Genomic DNA, 11,971 nt, shown 5'->3' with positions numbered 1-11,971 from the left:
CTATAAGTGATCATTCAATCTTCAAAATAGATGCTAAGATCCCATTTTTAGTGGCAAGAAGAAAAATTTATCTCTGCAATCATAGGTTATTTCAATTGGCATTTACCAATAAAGTTAATTTAATGGGAAAAAATTAGGGTTTCCACCATTAGAGGGATTAAAATCGCTAATTTTCCATTACATTCAAAAGAGGGTGGAATCCAATAGATTCAATCACAAATCAATGAATGATAAGGATTGAATAATGGTTAGATTTAGGGGAGGGTGAATTTGTTTGCCCTCTTTTGTGAGTTGAAATGTTGAATTAAGATAAAGTGCTGAAAGATGAAGGTAAATATGCACAAACAATGAGCTACAAATACAGGACTATGACACACACCTGGATATGAGTTGTATATGCATATTCAAATCCGATCCTTAAAAAAGATCCAAAAATGTCGAGATCAGAGCATCCATCGTTCTGATCCCCTTAACTTTTCGCACACCAAAAAGGGTTGATTCCTCTCTGCAAATAATGCCTATTCTAAAGATCACAGCTCTATACCTATTTCCTGCACACAAACAAAAAAGGAAATAGGTTGGTAATAGGGGCTTGACTTAGGTGAAACCCTGGTTTTGGAATTAACCATGAAATTGAGATAAAGATAATTGAAATTGTTCTAATGGAAGATTCTCCTTTTGAGGGAGATGTTGAATAATGACTAAAAATTAAATGATATATCTCCTTGTGAAGTTTTGTTTATCTCCACACAAAATTAGGGCTTAATGAAGTCCTCAACAAAATAGGATGAAATATATCTACTTCAATGCTTGAATATTGACTTTATTGTTGCTCCAAGGATTGAAGGAAGATTGATTAATGCTCAGTTGCTTGAATATTTGATTGCTTGATGTCATATGATTGTCGTATGCTTGATAGATGATTTATAGATGTCAAATAAGAGGGGAAAGCCTCATTTTATACTTTCTCATCGAATAAATTGCTAATTTCTCGATATGAGCTGACACGGAGAGAGGAATCCCATCCAAATTTGAAATAGGCCAAAGGGATCAAAGGGGGCCAAATTAGGGGGGCACCAAATCATCGTGCCCTGGTCCTAGGGTGGGTGCAAGAAGTTGGGTCCCAATTTCATGGAATTTTGTGAGCAAAAAATTTTGCCGCTAGAAACGAGTGCCCATTTTTTAAGAAACGGACACCCGTTTAGCTTCGAAGCCCCAACCCATAAAAATAAAACGGGTGCACGTTTTGAAAAACGACCACCCGTTTAGGATCAGAACGCCATAGAGAAACGGGTGCACGATTTTTAGAAACGGGCACACGTTTCTAAAAACGGGCACCCATTTCTAAAAACGGGCACACATTTCTTAAAGTACTATAAATTTCAAAACGGGTGCCTGTTTTTTGAATTTTAAATAACGGGCACCCGTTTCATAAAAGATGGAGCAGGAAACACACCTATGCCTCGGTTTTGGCTTCGGGTTAGGCTTGGTGGGAACAAGCCTATGCTTGGACCTCCAAAAAAATGGCTAAGGCACTGGAATACCAAAATTTTCTGCCTTGCCGTAATTTTTTGAAGGTCTTCCTGATCGTATTTTTTGATGAAACAAAAACCCATTAGAGTTCTCGCTTTCCTAATTTCAAAAATGTAAATTTCATAGTGATATGATTTTTTTTACTATTTTTGCATTATTTATTAATCAAAAGTGGTACCTAAATGTAAAATAGTGAGGTTTAGTAAAACTTTAATAACTTTTTTGCTTTTAGTTTTTTTTGAAAATAAATTATATGACATCAATCTTCATACAATTCTTTTGAATATTAAAAAAAATAAAATTAAAAAATATGAATTTTTCATCAAATTATGGTGGTCGTACACCAGATCTTTTGAAAATGTACTTTATAGTCAATTAAAAATTAATTCAAAAAAATATATTCAATAAAAAAATAAGAAAAAATATTCTCATCAATATTTGGTGTATTAGGTATCTTCTCCCAGAAGGATTTGCAAAGATTCTTTTATTTACATCAAAATATGGTGGTCGTACACATGTGTGGTATGGTCCTGAAACAGGCATTTTGAAAAAGTGGTTTTTAAATATGCCTACTAAAAAGAAATTTCTACCATGTGGGTATTGAAATAAATTACATATTTGAAAATTAGGCTCCAAGCACTACATTTTCTATTACTAAAGTTTTTTCAGATCCAAACTCTAAGTGCCTCAAATTTTGACATCAATCGACAAAAAAATTGAATAATAGGGAAAACACTTCCACTTTTTGCCCTAAAGTGGGACTCAGCTTCTTGCACCCACCCCCCACCCCTATTTAGGGCTAGGATAAGATGCCAAGTATATAGAAAAAGTAAAAAATGATGCAACTCATGAGGGCCATGAGCTTAATCAAATCCCAATAAGGCCAAGGGGCGCAAACACTAAGGTCAGGACCCAATGTGGTCAAAATTGTACAAGGGTGCAATTTTAGGACACTACAGTTGATATGCAAGCTAAAGAGTAACTTTTAACAAATTAGTTTTCTTAGATTACGAAAAGAGCAATTTTAATATATGTGGAAAGTTAACCTTTTAAGACCCATTAGTAGCAATGTATAATGTTGTTAACAATGGAGATTAGTTGCGATGCTTGAAATGTTTGGGAAACATTACCATGTCGTAAGGCTTGACCATGCTAGATTCACTCATTTAACGACAATAGCTGCATTACCAAAATTTGTACCATTCCATTTATTTGAAAAACAAACAAACAAATATTATTCATAGATTCTTAGAAATGACTTTTGTTTATGGATAACAAAAAAAATTTAACCACTATTTTTGAGCCATCCTTAAACCACACACTAAGCAACATTTTAAGTCTAAAGAATGTCAGTCAACTCTAAGTGTTTATCACTTTTAAATTTAGAAGTCAAAACTTAATGTGTGTGATTTAAGCATCCTCTATTTTGGCCATTCTATTTAATAAAAAAACAAGCAAGAGTAATTTAATTGAGGTGACCTTGGAAGTAAAGAATAATGCAGAAGAAGTTGTGAGAACGAGTGATGAAACCCTACTTGTGAGAAGCCCTAACAGAGAAGCTTCTTTGTTTTCCTTTTCCTTTGTCTGACGATGAATGCTTAAGGTTGTAAATAGGTGATGATGTTTTAACATTTTTCACATCAACAAATTTGTTATTAACCACATTCTTATTCTTATCCCAAAAGGGTATTTTATGGTTTGAATTTGTTTTGTGATCTTTATCGTCATTTATCTTTATAGTATCATCGTCGATAAGGTTTTGTTCAATTTGACATCCCAAGTGTATTACTTCCTCAAAAGAATAAATACTTAAGACAAAGTTCTCTTCCAATTTCCTTGTTTAAGTTGCGACAAAAGAGGTCAACAAGTTGCTTATCGGGAATGTCATAAGGTGTTATTTTTGTTAAATGTCTCCATCTTTGTAGAAATGATACAAAAAATTCTCCTTTTTTTTGTTTTGTGTTGAAGAGGTCCATCATGGATACCTCATGTTCGCAGTTGTAAGCATAATGTGAAATGAACTTATCAACCAATTCTTGGAAAGAGTTGATCGTTGGAGGTAATCTGGAGAACCATTCTATGGTACTTCCTCCAAGACTACAAGAAAAGAGTCTCATAAGGTAGGTTTCATCTACTACAAATTCTAAGGTAGCGGCACAAAATTCTCTCAAGTGATCTCTAGGGTCTCCCTTTCCTCTATACTTATCCAATTTTGGTATCTCCAAATGACTAGGAAAAGGTGGCATCCGAATGCTCAGATCAAAAGGATAAGGACACATGTCCTCAATAGAAAAATTGTGTGACAATGCCTTCTTATTCTTGGGAGTGTCTATTTCTTGTCTCAATGCTCTCAATGCTCTCAATTCACTCAAAATGGGATCATTGGTAGGCATATATTTTGATGTTTTTCGTAGATCTCTTGTATCTTGGTTGTAAGTAGAAAGGTCTATAATATTTTATCCTCTCCTCATTGTTTGTCTTTACAAGTTTAGATTTACTAACTCTCGGTTTGTCCTTAAATGTGAGCAATGATATATCAAAATCAGGTGGCAATTTAATTCCCTCATCAATAAGGGCTTTGAAGTATGCTTGTGGATTGCACTTAACCACCTCTTTAAGAAGTTTAGTAAATCTATGATCATGAAACGCTTCATCAATGGTGGATTGAGTTATTTATTCATCACTTGTTTTGCTTGTGTTACTAGTTTCACTGGTTGCAATGCTAATGTGTTCTTCCTCATCAAAATCGATAAGGTTGTCTCCATCTTGAAATAGATGATTTTGAAACATTTTGATTCTCGAGTTTAGGAGACATAAGTGATTGTTCTGATCTTTGACCTAAGGTTTATGTATATGACGATGAATGAGACTCAAGGTATGATGCAAACCCTAATGTGCAAAGGGAGAACTATATGATATGAGTGAGATTGGGATGCAACTAAGGATAAATGTAAAGATGCAATCTATGTGATATGACTACTAAAGGATTGATGCAAAAAATGTGATCTATATGATAGTAAAGTGATGTGTAGCTAAAATTTAAATAGGATACGAGGATGAATGATGTTTGATGCAAGGACTAAGGATACTCTAGGTCTAAAAATATTTGCAATGTGAGGTTTGACTTGTGCTATGATGGATAGACACAAGGATAAGTGATCAAAGAGAGGGCATGCTATGATAGGAGATGATGAACTCCGAGCAGAATACCAACTCAAAGACACTGATAGGTTCCCTAACTCAAGGAAGATGCACCTCAAGTGATAAGGATGATTGATGATCAAAATTTGATGTCAGACCTAAGACGAGAAATCCTAAGTGCAAGCGATGTTTTTTGGGTGTTTTTTTGGGGGGGATTTTGGATTTTGGTATGCAAGTAATAATGAAATGCTAGGACCAATGATTAAATGGCCTAAGGCACTTATGTAAGGTTTAAGGTTGTGTCCTAAAGGAATGATGGAAGCCTATGCAAAGATTATAGGTATGATCTAAGGGGATTATACAAGGGTATAACCTAATGGTGGTATGCAAAGGTTTGATCTAAGGGTTCTATGCAAAGGTTTGATCTAAAGCTGGTATGCAAAGGACTATGTATAATTAAATGAGATATGCAAGGATGAAAGGCACAATTAGGTGAAGACCATGCAAGGACCTAAAAGGTATGGCAAGCTAGAATGACATGACTATGCGAGGACCTAAAAGATCAAAACTCCAAAAGTGATATCTCAAGAGATTTGAAATGTTTTTTTTGAGAACACGGGTTCAATGTTTCAATTACAATGTTGTTTTGCAATATTTTTTTTTTACAACGTGGATGGATACTTGAAAGTTTAGACCAAAGTTTTTGTAAAGTGTTTCAAATTCAAGTGTGGATTGTGAAATTTTCTTGTTTGTTTTGCACACTTAGAAAACATGGAAAACAAAATGTTTGTTTGATTTTGCAATAAAAACACATTCAAGCACAATCCTAAGGCTGACTAGGACAATAGTTGTTGAATCTCACTTGGGGGGTTACCTCGAGCTACACAATTCAACACATAGATGCTTGACCCCACTAGCTCCACCCTTGGCACTCACTTCTCTAGGGCATCCAAGCACCAATCCCCATGAAAACTCCCCATGGTGAAATTTGTATCTCTACTAAGAGCAATAATGAGCCGCTTTAGAGGTCTGACCTCGTGCGTCAACAACTAGAAGGTTTTTGGCTTCTAACGCAAAAGGTGTCTAGTAAGAGCATCCGTTCAAGTGGCCATACATGCGATGGCATACGCTTCGTTAAGGAAGGATCCCAAACGATAGAGGTTGCGCTCTATAGAATTTATGGGGAGACATGTTGTTGATATGAACTAATCGACACCCGTTGCTTGCAACTTTCGTCACAAACACATTTATTTATAGTGGTTCGGAAGAGCTTGGCTTTAGCCCGTTACCACTTGGGTCGTTCCCTCTCACCGAACCTTAAGGGCTTCTCGGGAGGCAAGCCCTCTAAAAGGTAAAACAAAAAAGACACAAAAAGACATTGGTTAATTTTAAAGCACCAATTGAATTGTTTGCTAAACTAATAGACAATGGGTTTCAATAATCAAGTCTTCGTCACACGTCCTACACCAAACATCATTAGTAGTTTAAAAATATTGTCTTTGACACATGAGAAGAATAGATGCCCTGCACAAGCACACAAAGCTACAAAGATTAGTTCACAAAAAAGAAATCAAAACAAACCGACACAAAACTAAACATTAATCTAATTAACAAAAAAAAAAAAATGTAATCTACTTATCTAAATTAAAATCTGATCTAAAAGAAAAATCTAAAATCTAATTAAAAAATAAAATAAAAAAATCTTAAATTTAAAATCTAATTTTAAAAAAACTAAAATCTAAAATCTAATTTTAAAAACTAAAATCTAAATCTAATTAAAAAACCAAAATCTTACTTCTAATTAAAAAAAAAAACTAAAATCTAACTTCTAATGTAAAGTAAAAAATCTAATTTCTAATTTAAAAATAAATTTAACTTCTAATTTAAAAATAAAAAATCTAATTTCTAATTTAAAAATCTAACTAAAATCTAAATCTAATTTTAAAAAATTAAGAACACATTCTAACTAAAAAAACAAATCTAATTTTAAAACTATATAAAACAAATTTAAGAAAACTAATTAAAAACTAATATTAAATTAATTTAATAAAGCTAATTAAAAACTAATATAATAAAAAAAAACAAAAAAAAACTAAAACTAATATAAGAAAAAACCCCAAGGAAGCTTCACGTGGGCCTACAGGGAGCCTACGTGGGCTCCAAAAATATGAAAAAGAAGAGGCAGACTTTTTATGATGCATACAGATTCTTTTGTTTTTTTAAAATACAAACAGATTTTTGTGTGAACACTAGTAAATCAAGGCATCATCCACTCTACTCATGATAAGTTGGGAGCCATGCAAGCACGTATAGAAAAAAAATAATGGATTTTTGAAACGGTTTTAAATAATGCATACTGTGATGATAGCCTTATATGATGGATCCATGCATCAACTGTTTTAAAGGTGATACGTACATTTAGACAATACCCTAACAGATTTGCATACAAATGGTAAAAGCATAGACAATGCATGTAAATTGTTTCCTCAGGTGTTACATTTTCATTATATTTGTGATTGCTTCACTCTGTAGCAGCTTCTCCTCCAAAATTAAGTAAAATTTCTGAGAATGAAATGATCAGTGAAGCGAAAGAGGGTTTTGAGAGAATAGCAAGTTGCAGCGAAGTTGAAGGGAGGAAGAGTATATGGCATGACAGGGAAGGGTGTGGGTAGGAAGAGCGTAGTAAGTGTGGTGAAGGGGCTGCGAGGAGATACAAAGAATCTGAACACAATCTGTGAATCCTAAAAAACAAAACAACCGAGAATCCTGAAAAACAAAACAACCAAGAAAACCACCTGCAAGAAAGATAATAAAAGAAAACCTTTTGAACACCCTGCAAAAGAAAATGCTAACAAATTAGAACTCAAAACTCCATCAGGTGAAAACAAGACAAGGGAAAAGGTCCCACCGGGCATGCCAATTGTAGATGAGGGAAATGGTTCGAATCAAAGATTCCAAACTTGTAAGATCCAACAATGGAGTTTCTGCAATAAACACACACATACATGTAAACCAATCTAAACTCCATTGCACTCCTATTCCTCAAGATTTCGCATTTAATATCATTGCTCTTAGAAGCACTTATGCAAAAAGGCTATGAGGAAATGGAGATTTGGGAATGCAATATGAAAGCGGATATGAGAAAACAAGAGATGCAAGAGATAATCAATGCTTGAAAAGCAAAGATAGCGGATATGTGCTCAAGATGTCAGGATAATGGATGGATGAATGAGAGAGGCTCTTGGTTTTTATAGATGTTCTCAAGGAGAAATGAGGCATTGGGGTGAATATGGGATAATGAGAGATTAGTGGTATAGGAAGGATGAGTGGTAAGGAGAGAGGATAGCTGGTAACAATAAGAGGTAAGTGGTTGAAGGGAATATTAAAGGGTTCATTTATTAAATAAATGGAGAAAATGTATATAAGGTGAATCAATGAAGGTGGATAAATGAATATAATGCAATGTTTATTTAATAAATTTAGTGGACGAATAATATGAATGATAATAATATATTGAACAATACAATAATGTATATATTATGATATATGAAAAAGAAAATATGAATAACAGATAATAATGAAATGATGAAACGGATTATAGATCTACTTGATGCTTGGAGCAAATTTGAAGTTAAATGAGGATAAATTTGATGAATTTTTTAATGTGTCTACACATACAAAGGAGTTTCAACAATTTATGATAAGGAATATGGTGGATGAAATGTAAAGAAGGAAAGGTATCCAACTTGAACGTTTGGTGGAAGAATAGAGACTTAGGGAAAAGGATGAACTTCTGAGAACTGCAAAATAGTTAGCCATCATGACCCCTGAAATGGGAAGGCAAGTGGTGAAGAGAAGTGATGTGCTAATTTTTGAAGGGTGGGAGATCTCCTCTGCCATTGCATTTGATGCCCTAAGAAGAAGACATGCTATTGATATGGAAACTATGGATCCAAAACAAAGGCATAAATCGATTTCTAGTACTATTTTTTATGATCAATTGGATCAACATAATAACCCACCATAATTAACTCAACAAAATTGACCATTCTTTTTTTTTTGTTTAATTTAATCATTGTGTTTGATTCAATCGCATACTCTGGGCATCCATCCATTTGGATTAGGCATTCATCCATCCGGGATGAGCATTTAACCATACGGGTTAGGCATCTGCCCATACGGGACATAAGATTCCATCTATCCAATACGGGATAGACATCTACCCATATGGGAGGCATCTATCCAATCGGGATAGGAGGTGCTCTGGCCAGAGACTTAGACTCATTGGCACCATTCGGGTCCTAAGCCACTCACTAAGTACTACACTCTTCTAATAGAAGTGCACCGAGGTCGCCATCCTTATGAGTAATTAAAGTACATAATACAAGCTTGAGTTTCGCCTCGTAATTTGGCTTAAAGCCTTGGGAAGTCAAGTGAATCCATACGGGAGTCCTTCCAAGTATGCATTGATTTACTTTTTCCTTTTTCTTTTTTTTTATACTTATCTTTCAAATTAGGATTCTATTCAACCCTTCTTCTTACCAAGCCTAGACCCCACCCATAAACGCTTGAGTAACAGGGACAACTCCATCCCAAGACTACCTACATACCCGTTTCGGCACGGGATCAAGGCGTAGAATATGTAGTTCTATTTTCTACTCTAAGGTTTCATGTAAACTGATTAGTGGGTACGCAACCCTTTCTAGGGTCAATGTCCCAGACAGTTTCTCTGCGGGTGCTACCCACAGTGGTAGCACTTAAACAAAGGCTCGAGATGGCCTATTGCTTGTGGCCTAAAACAACTAGATCCTAATTCTTATCACATGCGTCACCCTTGACCAATTGTCAATCGACAACAATTCTTCGAGGTTAAATCAATTTCATAAAGCATTTCACTCACCATCCCTATAGGAGTTTACTATGGTTTAACTCAGCGGATGAAAGGTCATTTTAGAATTATCTTATTAAATTATCGATCCAAAGGGGATTACCCGACCCTTGGATTTTAACTTCCAAGTGTCCCTTATTACTCCCTGACGATTTATAGGGACGATGCCACAGACGTCGTTGATGTAGCTTTATTAGGCATTAAATGCAGTAGTTCAACATGACGACATTACCCGTAAGCATGACCCAGAGGCACTATATATACCGAACGCTACTAGGTTTTGGTTTCTATCTTCCTTTATTTAGTTTTCTAACTAAGAGCTATGAAAGCATCATACTTGAAAACAATTACTAATTGATGTGCATAATTTAATTAATTGAAATAACTACTTGATGAATCACGTAGAATAAAAAAAACCATAACTAAATTATTTATTATTCAAAACTTGAAATATAACTTGCATAATAATGACCATTATGAGACTTTCATATTAATATTTACATGTGTAACTTGCATGGAGATGAAAGCGCCAATATAAGTAACTTGCATGATATAAGAATAGTGTAACTTGCGTGCATGATTAAGCAATGCATGATTCCTATGGTCATAGGTTCCAAAAAGGGCGATTAATTTAGACATTTGATTCTGTATATGGTGAAAATGGATAACAATAATAACAATATTGAAAGGCTAAATGAATTCAACCACAAAACCCTAGCCTAACAATCAACAAAGATCCACCATAACATATGAAGATTACCTAAGACAATGCAAATCAAATGAAATCACAAAGATTATACCATCACATGTCCAATAGGGTTTTGATCTCCATTCTTCCTATCTCCATTGATCTTGCTTGATATATTTGCTCTCAGATTTTATGTGCACAAGAGCTCAACAAAGAACGGAATGTGGTTGCAAGTAGGATCATAGTGTAGTCAAGTCCTTCAAATTGTCAATTAGGGTTTGATAATGAAGAAGGCATCTCCTTAAATAGAAGACACAATATGAAATGGAGGGATAAGATTGAGAGGTGTAAAAGGAGGTCGGCTATGATTAGAGGGTAGGTAGAAGAAATAATAAAATAATGAAAGAGGTAGGTAGTGTAGGAATTAAGAGATGAGTGACATGTGTCATGTGTAGAAAAAACTAATGAATTAATTAAATAAATAAAGATTTATTTAATTAATAGAAGAAGTGGAATCAATTAAATAAATAAGAATATTTATTTAATTTAGGAAAATGATAATTTAAATAAATAAATGTATTTATTTAAATGAGAAATAAGGCTAGAAGAGGATAAAAGAATTAATTAAATAAATAAAGATTTATTTAATTAATAGAAGAATTAAGCTTAGATAATTAAATAAATAAAATATTTATTTAATTAGACATGACAATTTTAGGTGTCTACATTTTGCCCCTCTTTGAGACAATGCGGCTTGTCGCGTTGTTTCAAAGAAGATAAGATGAACTGATACAGAGTTGCCCCAGAATGGGAATGATATGCCCCCTCGAGAGATTAGATGAAAATGTCTGAAAAGATTGCAGATAATCTCTCGATAAGAAAGACAGGATAGAATGGACTAACCGGATAAAGTGACAGAGTCACGAGATAATGAAGACTGACTCGGGAAACGAGGGCTAGGGCAGTCTATAAGATAGACCACGGGGGAAAATACATCCTCATTGTCATCTACACCTTCACGAGATCAAAGTGCAGAGCGAGAAAAGAGCAGGAGCAGTCAGCAGCGATGGCTTTCGTGCATAGATTCGACCGTGTTCATCGATTTCAGAGGCCAGCAGAGGCAAGAGAGTCGGTAAGTACCACCAAACCTCCTTGTACTTTGATGCATTCAATTTTGTCATTAATGCATGCTAGGTAGAGCAATAAATGCGCTTAGAAGTATAGTTGAAAAATGTCAAAAACCGTTTAACTGCGTCTGCGTCGGTGCCAGGTGCGTCTGTGTCCGCCAGGCACGTTTGCGTCAGTGCCAGGCACGTCTGTGTCTGGAACCGCGTCTACGTCGAATGCGGGCGCGTCTGCGATGTGCAGGGGTGTCTGCGTAGTCTAGTCGCGTTTATGCCCAGCATAGGCACGTTTGTGTTATACAGGCGCGTCTGTGTTGTACGGGCGCGCCTGTGCAGTCTGTAGGCGCGTTTGTGTTAGTCAAGTGCGTTTGCGTTGAAAAATGCAAGTTTTGGTCTTCTAGGTCAAATCAGCAGCTCTGTGATGAACATACGCTGTCGATTGGATAAGCTGCTGAGAGGATACACTCAAGCAGGTCCTCTAGGAAGACTAGTATAGATCAAGGCACTTTGTGATGAACAGTGAGTACCAAGATAGAGTACTTTGTGATGAACAGGGAGTACCCAAAGTATGAGCAGCACTTTGTGATGAACAGGGAG

This window comes from Cryptomeria japonica, chromosome 9 (genome assembly GCF_030272615.1).
Source record: "Cryptomeria japonica chromosome 9, Sugi_1.0, whole genome shotgun sequence".
NCBI lineage: Eukaryota > Viridiplantae > Streptophyta > Pinopsida > Cupressales > Cupressaceae > Cryptomeria > Cryptomeria japonica.
The sequence above is the reverse complement of the archived record's forward strand: the minus strand, read 5'-3'. Positions refer to the sequence as shown.